Below are 13188 nucleotides of genomic sequence, written 5' to 3'. Positions count from 1 at the left end.
AGTAATAATACATCTTCCTGACCTGGGTCAGCCCCAGACCTTTTTGCTGTACTGGTGGATTATTTTTCCTTTTACCTCAGTGAGTGGAAACGTTTTGCACACTCACATTCTTTCACTCTTTATATGGGTGTCATTTTAAAGACTCTCTATAGTGTCTTTAATTGTTATCTTTTGACAACTTGGTATATACCTTTTTATTGTTGCAGGGTTGCCCTTGGGGCTCCCCTTTAACTCGCTCGGGCTAACCTTGTGGGAACTACAGTTCCCAAGTGTAGAAAGGATCTTTGTATCCCTTTCCCATTTTATTAGGTGAAACTAGTGCAACCACAGCTTATGTGGAGTGCTGGGGAGAAACAATGTATCCTCCTTTTAACAGTAACATTTACGTTACAGGGTTAAGCTCATCTTTAATGGCTGGTACAATATACTCTGGGAGTTGTATACAAATATTGTTTTATATACACACACACACACACACACACACACACACACACACAAAGGTAATTCTTCAAAAAGGTAATTGCCTTTACCAATAGCAAATAATAGAAATCCAATGCAGTGTAAGAGACTACAGAATGGCAGCACGCAATTCAAGGTAAGTAAAAACCACTTTGTGGTATACTTGTTAGAATATACGGTTTCAGAAATAAAACAAACTTACAAGACCAACATAAGCAGGTAAGCACTTTTCACTTGTAATACATTCTTTAGAGAGGCATTAGGCTTCAGAGGTCCTTCGCCATGTAGGTACGAGATGGTATCAGAGCCAGAAGGGGAACACTGGACACCACAGGCGTGCTTGTAGGCAGAACAGGATAAGGCACAAGCTGTAGAAAAGTGTGAGTTCCAGAGGATTCTTCAGTAACGAGTAGGTACTAAGCTTTTAGTTGGTTAAAAGTATCCAGGAACTTTGGTGAGCATTCAGGGAGCAGTCTACAGAGTTTGGCATGGGCAGTGTGTATGGGCAAACCCCCAAACACACGGCATACCACCTCAGCAACACAGGAGCATCAGAACAACCATGGTTAAGTATTACCTCAAGTCTCCCAGTACCTCAGGAGTGATGAAGATGAAGCCAGCGCCTTTCAGCAGCTGCAGACCAGGTCGCTTGTTCCTTGGTCGTGGTGACGAAAGGAAGGACTCTTGAAGGGATGTCGCAGCAGCAGTCGAAAGGGCACCCCCCCTCCCAGTAAAGGATTCTTCGTGCTGAAATGTGGATCTGTGTTTTGGCGCCTTTTCAGGGACACCAATGAAGAAAGGTTACTGCCCAGGCGATACACCTCACTTGCTCAGTCCTGCACTATGGGGCGGGTGGGATTTCCTTTGAAGTTGGAGGGTATATTCATCCAAAGCCCCCTAGAATTCTGCATCACCCCAACAACCATGCAGCTCTGACGGATTGAAAGAACCCATTTTGCTCTACTGTGCTATGAAGAACATACTCCAAGATCCGACGGCGGCAGTTTAGAAACTGCAAGTTAACCTAGTCACATCTCTCCAGGAATCAGCCCCATTATACCAAAACATGTTGTTACAAGGCACCGACCAACTCACATAGAAGACTAGTTCCCCCAGTACCTTGTGGGGGGATCGGGGAGTCCTAGCCCATCCATTGGAGCTTCTGCTCACACAGATTCCAGGCCAGTACTGATCACGGCCAACTTACCTGCACCTAGGGCTCATATAGGGATGCCATCCCCACGGATGCCTCCTAAATTTGGCAGGTACCCGAAGTAGTTTAGGTCATTCATGAATGTAAAATACATTTCTTGAATAGATCCCAGGTCTATCAGTGTGATCAAGCAAAAGTCTTATCTTGTTCAACCTGGATAAAACTGTATTAGCATGGGCCAAACCCTACATTGAGGGACAGTCCTTTATTGACCGATTATCTGGGGTTCCTAGTGTTTTATCAAACCATGTTTCATAGACAATATGCCAACCAAGTGATCTGAACAGCCAATCCACACGCTCCGGCAGGCCTTCATCAACTTCTGGCCACTCGAGCCTCCACAGAGTAGGAAAGACAATGTGTGGCTTTTTCACTGCTTTGCATCGTCCCATTCACTTATTAAAAAGTGAAATAATTTGAAATCTGTAATTTGGACATTTGTTCGCCGTGTGATAACACGCACCAAAAACATCTAACCAAAAAAAAAAAGAAACTTCTGTTTAATTGACTCTTCACAACAAGTTTTTCACCATATGAACATTCAGGCAGATCTTAAAAGGACTGTTGCTTTCATTTCCAGGCATTGACGCTGCTTTCATTGCCATTTCCAAGATGCCGATGCCATTTAGGACTTGGAGGCATTCTCTGGCCTCAGCCTGCTCCCCCAACATTGGCTGCCCGTTCTTTCATCAGCCAATCTGTGGCACCGGGAGGAAGGAGCCGGCCCATTCAACAGAGGCCCACATTGAAGGCCCAATCTGTGCCTTTGTGGGCCTTGCTGGGTCTGTGGCCCGTTTCTGGTTCCTGCTGGCAAAGACATGCATCATGCTGGATACTGCATCCTAGGGCACCTGGACTGTGGAATCACTCCTGCCATTACGAGAGTGCTGACTATTGCTCAGTGGCCTGGCTCGTCTCTCCTCGACTTACCCTCAGCCTCTCTGGCATTCTCATTATCCAATTTGTTGACTTATGCACCCATATACTTCATGGTCCATCTTTAAATGGATTCCTTCCTTGTCTGAACTTGCACCACACTTCTGTACTGCTGTGCTGCATTACCTGTATCACAACATTTTCCGGTGTGCCTTCTTCCTGCATTGATTGTGACAGTTTAAAAATTGAATTTAGGTGTACCTTCCGCCTGCATTTGTTTGTTCAGCTAGTTAAAATTCCTACCAACTTCCTGCTCTGTATGGTTTCCTTCTCTTACCCCCCACTTGTGCCTCGTCCATTAGCTCCCACTTCTTCACATTTATATTACGTTTTCCTCTGTGCGTGTGCCCTCCTGTCAGCTCCCTCCTTTGTTTGTGCCTCAGCTGCTCAGCCTGTTAGTATAGCACACTTGGTGCCCCCTCTCAATGGCACTTTCTATCCGTCCATCACCTATCCTTCAATGTTCACCAAGTCTAGGAGAAAGAAATTTAAGAAGGACACACTTGGCTCCAGCCCAAGCCTTCCCATCACCAACACTGGCATTAGCATTAGCCATTTGCTACTGGCATTAGCCATCATCCGCTACTGGCATTAGCCATCCCTGACGATACTCCATTATTAGAAGTGATCGCAACTCCAACCTAAGGAGGTGGTGTGCCATTCATCCACAAAGATGATATCAATATGAGATTGATTGCCAACACACAACTTTGTTCTGCTGAGTCCCTCTCGGTCAAACTCTCTCTATCCCATAACACCACAGCTACCTTGCACCTCATCTACAGACCTCCAGGCCCTCTCTCTACATTCTCGAATGACATCATGACCATCCTTACCAATAACACTAAAGCTAACTCAAGTTCTACTACTCGGTGACCTCAATCTCGGACTATTGGATCCTAACGAACTCCATGCCGGAGAGATTGCTAGCAATATCTCTAACTTCGGATTCTCTCATTGTATTCTCAAACCTACCCATTCTAAGGGGAGGACACTTGACTGGATAACACGCATATTGGCTCTAATGAGCCATGCGCTTGGACAGACATCATGATCAACATACCTGCTAATAATCCACGAACCAAACCTAATATTGCACCCTCCATCTCTACTAAACACAAAAAAAAAAAATACATTATGAAGGACAAACTACTCCCTCTCATCCTACCCATACTCAATCGTGCCTTCACACACGATGACCCAATGGTCTTGGTGGACATCTTCAACCAACTCTGCTTAAAGCTATTAACACTATAGCACCTATCAAATCTAGGAAACCGAAACAACGCGCCCATCTTAATTCTTGGTTCAATCCACATTTTAGAACACTACGTAAAGTAAAACAGAATGCTGAAGCACTCTGGAAAAATCATCCATGCAAGGCTAACAAAGACAACCTTATTATCGTGTCACTTAACTACAAGGAAGCAATTGTACAAGCAAAAAAAAAAAAGTACAACCTACGCATTTCACAAGCTGAATCCAATAAGAAGGAGCTACTCAAAATTCTTAAAGAATTAGAATCACCCTCCTCCATCCCCGATACATGTAATAAGGACAGCACATGGTGTAACATCCAAAAAGCCCTCCTCATTAAAATATCCACTCTACAGTCTAAAATCAATGCTAAGCAAAACTGTCTACAAACCACCCAAACTACATTTTCAACTAATAAATCCAAAACCCCCATATTTTCTCATACACCATTTAGCTTTGCCCCCGTTACCATTCCCGAGGTAGAAAGCATCATTCGTAAGATAAAACCATCCAATTCTCAGGGTGACTCCTGTCCTGCCCCCATCATTAATGAATCTGCTCATGAACTTGCCCCTTTCATCACCGCCTTCATCAATTCCTCATTTCACTCAGGCACTGTCCCTGATAACCTCAAGGATGCATGGGTTATCCTATTGCTAAATAAAACCTACCTTGGACCCCAGTATTCCCACCAATGACAGGCCTATCACCACAATCCCATTTTTATTGAAAATCCTGGATAGGGCAGCATATATACAGATCCAGGAGTATCTAGAAACCAACCATCTTCTCGGCACAAAACAATCGGGCTTCCGACCTAAACATGGGATGGAAACAGCCCCATCACATCTCAAAACTCAAATTGAGGACCTAAGAGACAATGGTAAAATGGCCTCATTATTACTCCGACTTATCGGCAGCATTCGATTTGGTCAACCATCAAATCCTTTGCCGTCACTTGAAATCAGTGGCCCACTTCTCTGAAAAAGCCACAAAATGGATCAGTTCCTTCTTGGACAACAGACAAATGAGGGTATTCTTGCCTATTGCCTCTGCAGAGCCTACACTGTTGCCTTGTGGGGTGCCCCAAGGCTCTTGTGTCTCACCAACGCTCTATAATGTATTCACTAAACCTCTGTTCCATGTTCTTGATTATCTGGGTGTCACCTATACCAACTACGCTGACGACACCCAGATACTCATTCCCATCAGGTGATTACATAGTGGACTCAAAAGCCCTGAACGATATCTATCAAGTCATCCAAGCCTGGATGGCCCAGCATGAGCTCTGTCTCAACAATGACAAGACAGAGCTCCTCATCCTGGGCTCCCAACACCAACTGAACAGACTTGACCCCCTCCTTCAAAACCTTCAACATTGACGGCAATTCTATGAGGGGGAGGTGTTGCCATTATTGCCAGAGACACTCTTAACATTAGAAGAATTCAAAGTGACTTAAGACCCAACGCTGAATATCTTCTAATCAAACTCCAAACCTCGCACACCTCCACCATAGCCTTCCATCTAGTATACAGTCCTCCTCGCCCCTCTTCTGAGTTCCAAGAGGATCTCATACATGCTTTGTCCAACAACATCAAAAGGACTTCCAAGATAGTGCTACTAGGTGACCTGAATCTTGGCCTCAATGACAGTAACGATGCCCACGCCTCTACTCTACATAAAGCCCTGTCCACCTTAGGGTTTATCCAGTCCATCACTGAGCCTACCCATACAAAAGGCCGGACGCTTGACTGGGTAGCGCATCATAACTGTCCCATCCTTATCCCAGAGATCTCCCCCATCCCCTGGTCAGATCACTTCTGCATCAAACTCAACATTGCCACCACCACAGGTCCCACTAGACCCAACCCAACATTGCCAGAAGCCCTCTCAAGAAGCTCACGCAAACTCACTACTGAAAAACCTCATTCCTCACCTCCTAGTTCCTGCCCTCCAGCCTCCCTTCCCGAATGATCCTAACCTCATCGCTAACACCTATAAGCAAGTTATCACTTGCGCTGTAGACACCATAGCACCACTCACACTTAAGAAAGCGAAGAAATCAAAGCACTCCAACGCCTGGTTCACCCAAGAACTTATAGAATTACGGTCCTCTAAAAGACGCCTGCTTGCGACCTGGAGAAAAAAAACCCAACGAAACAACCAGATTAGCTTTCAAAAACTGTTCTAAACAGTACAAAACAGCCATCACTCAGGCTAAAGCTGCATCCTTCAACACTAGGATCGACAAGGCCAAAGAGATCTTTGCAATCTTCAGGGAACTTGAGACTCTTACCACCCCTCCTTCAACCATCATCAAGCATGAGTCTTGGTGCAACACTATTCAAACCACCATGCTAGACAAGCTTGGCACGCTGCACGCTAAAAGTATAGCGCACCAAAAAGCTTTACTATCCATCTTAGAAACACAGCCCCCTCCCCCTCCAGCTGCCGCAGCCGAGGAGCTACCCACTTTTGACTTCTCTGACCTGACTGAAGCAGAAGTTATAAACCTTATCAAATCCATTAAACCTTCCAACTGCAAAGGAGATGCTTGCCCGGCACACATTAAAGAATGCGCCCACTCCTTGGCTCCCTTCATTACCGCCTTCTTTAACTCATCCTTCCACTCAGCACAGGTACCGTCCTCCGTGAAGGAGGCCTGGGTCCGCCCACTCCTAAAGAAAGCATCCCTTGATCCAATGGTTCCAGGGAACTACAGACCGATCACCACGGTCCCCTTCTTGCTAAAGATTATTGATAAAGTTCAAAAATTCTTGGAAGAAAACCAACTCCTAGGGCTGCGCCTATCTGGCTTTAGGCCACGGCATGGCACAGAAACCTCCCTACTGGATCTCAAAAATCAAATTGATGACTTAAGAGATGCCGGCAGGCCTGCTCTCCTCCTCTTGCTAGACCTGTGTGCCGCTTTCGATTTGGTAGATCACAAGACCCTATGTCATCACCTGTCCTCCACTGCCAACTTCTCCCCGAAAACATGCGAATGGATATCATCCTTTCTCAAAGAGTGATGAAGGTGTTCTCTGACTACTTCAATGCTGCCCCCAGCCCTATCAAATGCGGTGTCCCTCAAGGGGTCCTGCATACCTCTAACTCTCTACAACCTCTTCACTAGGCCACTGTTTCAACTTCTTGACGCCATGGGCATCGCATATATCAACTATGCTGATGACACACAGGTGCTCATCCCTCTGAGTGGTGACTACCATACAGACACAAATACTCTCAACTGCATCTACTCCACAATCCAGGCCTGGATGGCTGAAAACTGGCTGTGCCTAAATGGCGAGAAAACAGAACTCTTGCTAATTAGATCCACAGCCACACTAAGTAAACTTGGTGCGCAGTACAGCACATTTACAATAGACAACATGCCCATTACCATGTCCCAAGCCATCAAGACTCTAGGCGTATACCTGGAAGCTAGCATGACCATGGACAGACAGGTTAATGCCATTGCTTCCTCAGCTGCCTACCACTCCAACTAATCGATGCAGTGCGGCCATTCTTGTCACAAGACAACTGCATCACCATTGCAAGGGCCATTATAGGATCTAGGCTAGACTACTGCAAAGTACTCTCTGCCAGCACCTCCCAAAAGAACCTGTCAAAACTTCAAGTTGCTCAGAACAATGCCTTGAGCGCCGCAACTGGTACAGATTGCAGGGAGCACATCTCTGGGGTGAGAAGGCAGGTCCACTGGCTGCCCGTCAAAGAAAGGATCCTCTTCAAAACACTGGCCATTGCACACAAATGCATCCATGGATTGGCACCTACCTACTTAGCTCAGAGGATCACCAAAAAAAAAAAAACCTCCAGACCGGCCAGGTCTGCGTATGCCAATGGCCTCTTGGTTCCTCATACTCGAAGAGTTAGAGCCGATGGCTCTAGTTTCCCTACCTTAGCTGCAACTCACTGGAACACCCTCCCTGCCCAACTCAGGATGATCGAATCACACACAACTTTCCGTAAAGCCTTGAAGACTGAGCTTTTTTTGCCTGACTGGCCTTCCCCATCGCCTCAGTTTATGACGGTCTCTGCTTATTGCACCCAATCGATGTAACTGTTTTATTCACTGTACTGGGCCGCTATCTTGTAAAGCAAGCCTGCATACATATTCTTCTCAGCGCCTCTATGCCCATGGATTGCAGCGCGCTATACAAATACTAAAATAAAAAATAAATATTAAAGTCGTCACTGACACCAAAACCTTAGGAATCTACCTCGACTCAACCTTACCCCTCAATAGACAAACTAATGCGGTTGTCTCTGCATCTACCTATACATGTAAGCTTATTACAGCTTGCCACCCCTTCCTAACCACACAGAACTGAACTATTCTGGCCAGGACATTGGTTATGTCCAAACTAGACTACTGTAATGCCTTATACCTAGGGACTAACCAACGTAATATTAATAAACTACAGGTTATCCAAAATAACGTCATTAGAGCTGCCCTCAACATCGCCAGGTCCTCACACATCTCCGAAACAAGGAGAACTCTACATTGGCTCTCAGTAACACAAAAAAATTGCCCTGAAATCTCTCACCCTCACACACAAATGTCTTAATAACCAGGCCCCCACCTACCTAGCCTCCCACTTCTCTCCTTACGCGCCTACCCGGCTAATTAGTTCTGCACAAGCACACTGCCTGCAGAAAGTGGCTTCCCAGTCTTTGCCACTAAACTTTGGAACTCTTATTCCATTAACCATCAGATCTGAACATTCTCTGTCCCCATTCAAGCAAAAAAACCAAACTCTGGTTATCCACTACACAAGTCTAAACTCTTCACCACAGCTACCTCATGACATCTCTGCTCGCTACCTACCTAGCGTTTTGTATTATAGTCCATATGCAAACAGTAGTTACATACCATATTATATATTGTGTATAACGTTACTGTATATTAGTGCTCATCTTACATTGTTAATTCTTTTGTATATACTGCACACTGTGTTGTGTTTGCCTTTCTTTGCTCTCATGCGTTCTAACTGTAACTATTACTGTGTTGTACCCTTATTGCGGCAAGATATGCGCCCGGATGCCTTTGGGCCTGGTGCGCTATACAAATAAAATAAATACCTACATTAGTGCATCAGCCAGAGACTCACTGACAGCCTCTTGGTCGTTCCTTCTCCAGACCTATGGACTCTTCATATGGTCGCTCGGCTCTCTCCCTCACACATCCAACTGTGAGTCCTGGTTTAAGGACAGCTCTGTCATGAGTTTAGACACTTCTCCCTGAAGGCTAAAGAGCCTCTCCGAGCCCAGGCTCAACAGGCCAGGAGGAGGGCTGGGGATGCCCTGATCTTTCCAGGTTGGATCCCGGTTTCCACCATTCCCATTCAGATCCTTTCGAATGCCTGGTCTGCCGGCAAGCTCCCTACACAAACTACCACAAAGATCTGAAGTGGCCAGAATGCTCTCCAAATCAGACCACTGCGATGTACGCCAAGTCCGATTGGCCAACTACTGGCTGTTTGAATGGTGCAGATGCTCACCGTTGGTGGGCTTGGACTTGCTTTCAGCTTGACCTTTGTATAAGAGGACCTCTGCAGCCATTTCTTTAGATCATCATTGGAGCCAAGAGGAACAGCCCACTGATGATCTGAAGAAGCTCAGCTTCCCTTCCTGTGTCCAGCCCAGTGAAGCCATGTTTGACATGCTCTCCAAAGACCCTGAGCGACGCTTCAAACCTTGGACTAGTGGGACCAAGTAGTCTCAATGCCCAAAATGATCATGCCCTTCTGAGCAGTCGTAAGTGTCCCTGGACTGCCCAACTCGCTCGGGTGCTACCTTTCTAGAAGCCACGCCATTCTGCATTCAAGCCCGGAACCAGCTTGTGCCACAAGTCGCCTCCTCCTGAATTTCAGCATCCCAGCATCAAGGGATTCTGTACTACAGAGGCTTCTCAGAAGGTGACTGGAAGGACACCTGTCGTCGCTGGTGTTTGAACTTGCCATTCTCCAACCCATGAGGTGTCCCCAAGGAAATCTGCATCAGTGTTTTGCATTTCTTCATCACCAGAGGATACATCTTGCAGATGCACCAGACTGGCAGAATTATCAAACCCACAACTCCTGGGCTTCACTCACTGGAACCAACAGCAATCTAAAATGACATCTGGCAAATTGGAGTCAGGGGGTAAGTAAACGCTGTGCATCCGTTCCCCCAGGCCCTCCATAGGATAACATTGTTAAGAAGTCCCTCCGTCTCTTGCATTCCATTCCATCCACCTTTTGGTTGTCAAACCTGGGTAGAGTAACTTCAATTATAATAACACATTTACTTACCTTCTTGCAGATACTCCCTTCCAGGGTAGAAACATTGTAACTCCTGTGACTTTTGGGCACAGGGCCATAATTCTTCTTAGGGTTTGGATAGCTTAAATTATTAACTGGTGATCTGGTGCCATCATTGATCACATCTGTCTACCTACCTGTATTGCTGAATAGATTATTGGATGCATTTATGAACCTATGCAGAACGTGTATATTTGTATCAGAGTATTGTGCGATAATACTACCTGTTAGATATATTTTCAGTGTATCCAGAAGGCCTATAATTAATATTTATACTTGCTGTCTAAATTGCATTATTGTGCATCATACTCTGGATTCATTGAGGGACCCTGCCCCACTCGGACTCCGAGAATTAGCCTCGACTGCTCATCCACAGACCTCGATTGGTTTTGGCAAACCTCTCAGAGTTCATTGTTCACTATAATTAGGGTGGCCTCCTAAAACTGGTCCACGAGGCAAGATACTAGAAATCCATCTTAACAGACCAGCAGATTGAGACAGACAAAATACAGGGACAGCTCAGCCATTATGAACACACCAGGAGGATTAATGCATCCTCTGCAAAGACATGTCTCCATCTGGACGGTCCCAGGATCAAATGAGAGGTCCTCTTAGCCACTTGAGTTGGATACCAGCACCAAGAGAGGATTCACAACATAGTGTGCTTTAAATAGGGGTAGCAATTATTTGTTATAGTTTCAGTATTACAGGCTTACTGATTGGACTTCCTGTGGCTTTCCTCACATTAATTTTGACAATTTGCCTTCCCTACCAGTTAGGAAGGAAAGATAATCATTTAGGCATTTCTACTCCATTATGTATGCACCCCGTAAACTTTTCTTACAAAAGTATCTCCACTGGAATGTATCACCTTAGACTGCCCTCAAAGGAGTTACTTTTCCACCTTTTTTACTGTATCTTTAGTTAGCCCATTCAAGTTTACTGCGTTTGGCTACTAACTGTGGCTAGTGTCCCAACATAGCAGTGCCACAACATTTTTGCTTGATGTTTTGGCGATTTTGTTCTATGGCATTCTTCCTGCTTTGCCAGGAAATTCCTTTTAATGTCATGCACTTGCCCAGGAACGCCTCACGAGCTAGTGCATGCCGTGTGTGTATTAAGCCAGGACGTGGGCTGGGACTGGCTGGTCCCAATCCACAAACTCGTTTTGTTAGTGTACAAGCTGAGGCGGGCGTCCGATCTTCCATTGGCCGGGGTCGAGTTTCTGTGCTCACCTGGAATGGGTGCAGGATTCCTTCTTATCCTAAAGTCCATAAGATCTGAATAGGAGCCGAGTAACCATGCAGAAGGAGGAAGATCTGTGGACGCATCCTGAAGAGGCCTGGTGACCAAATCTTGCTGCTGTCCGGGGATCAGTAGCCAGACGGGGCTCTACCAGAAGACCCTTGTTGGTGCTTCACCCTCTACACCGGTGCGAACAATCGGTCGCAGTGTTTTCTGGTAACCCAGAAGGTCATTGTCCCCGGGAGTGTTCCTGGACCAATCAGCTCCAGATTGGGCTACCGCGGTAGAACCAAAGTCATTCCAGGTTTCAGCCAGGAACTCCAGGTGTCTTCAACTTGTCCAGCAAGTAGACCACCTGCGATAAATCAACATCCCCACCATCCACAGGGCCAGAGAAAGCAGGCCGTCTGACTGCATCTTTGACTCCCTGCTGTCGCTGTGCATCAGTAACCGCTACTGGAACAGTCTTTCCCACATCTAGTCAAGTACCTAGAGGAGGCCTGCATAGAGTGCTGCATTGATTCACAGGAACAGGTTGCACCAGCTCCTGGAACCAACCGTAACTCTTGCACCCGCAGCTCCTGGGATTCTTCGATCAGAACCAACAGAGGCAACACAGGCTTCTGGCAACCCTCCAACAGCCTGCCAAGTGTGGAGAACAATCAGAGTACAGGGGGTAAGTTACAGTGGTACTTACCCGGCTCCCCCATCTCTACCCTTTTAAAAGTTTGAATAGTTTTACAACTGTTTGGCTTTGGCAATACCAGTTGCCGCAAACACTCAAAAGCTAGAAACACCAGAATTTTGCATCTTCAAGACTTTGACGGTTCATCACATCCACAGGACCCTCATAACATTTCCGCCCCCCCCCCCTCCACGTCCCAAAACCATTGGGAACTTTGGGAACCTTTGGGCACAAGACCCCAATCAACTTAGGGTTGGACTTTAGGAGTTAAGGTTGTAGTCCGGTGGCCTGGCAGTGCTAAATCTAATTACTTACTGTCCCTTTCAGGTATTGTTGGGGCTGAATGGATTATTCTGCAGAGCTCTGGTTGTGTATATGGAGCCTACTTTTAGCGATGTGTGATAATATCTGTTCATAGTCATTTTAATAGGGTTTGGCCATGGATACTGTCTAGTGTAATCCTCGATTGCTCACTTTGTGGCTCATTGTAGACCTCGGAACCCACCCTTCTCTCCAGAGACTCTACCTTGACCACTCTCCATGCTACCTGGATGGATTTTGATTTGGCTAAACTGCCAGATTATCCATGTTCATCATAGCCAAGGCTTTCAGGTTTCCATTTTTATAGATAAATACAGACTGCAATTGGTGAACTGATTTTTTCCTGAAACAAGTGACGTACAAAGTGCAATAAATATTGCAAGAAGAAATGCCCTTTACATTGCCCATTGGAAAAAATACATTTGGGATGGGGATTCCCCCAAACCCCTCCCCCCTTACATCTCCTAAACTCTCCTGGTCTCCCTCCCCTGTATACCAATTTTAACCTAAATCTGTGTTTTTTTTTTAACACCTAAAACTCACCCTTGTTACTGCCAATTTCGATATAGTTTCTGCTGGTCGGTATTTTTCACCCACTCTTAATTCTAGCAATATTTTTTCATCTTTCTAAAATCAGTCATTATTTCCAGCAATATCATTAGATACCATGGCAATCACTCTTTTTCCTTTCAGTATTTATTTCCAAAGACAGAAATGCAGGTCCCTCGATTGTGTCTTTGAAACG

General features: G+C 45.7%; 1 protein-coding gene across 1 annotated transcript in view; it reads right to left on the bottom strand.

Moving 5' to 3' along the window:
• WDR75 (WD repeat domain 75) overlaps window positions 1–13188 on the bottom strand; it is a 552173-nt gene that overhangs the window by 495622 nt on the left and 43363 nt on the right. The gene's annotated exons all lie outside the window — the stretch shown is intronic.

This window comes from Ambystoma mexicanum, chromosome 9, assembly GCF_040938575.1.
Source record: "Ambystoma mexicanum isolate Mex_15411 chromosome 9, UKY_AmexF1_1, whole genome shotgun sequence".
In the NCBI taxonomy this organism is placed as follows: domain Eukaryota; kingdom Metazoa; phylum Chordata; class Amphibia; order Caudata; family Ambystomatidae; genus Ambystoma; species Ambystoma mexicanum.
This window is presented reverse-complemented; position numbering and strand designations above follow the sequence as displayed.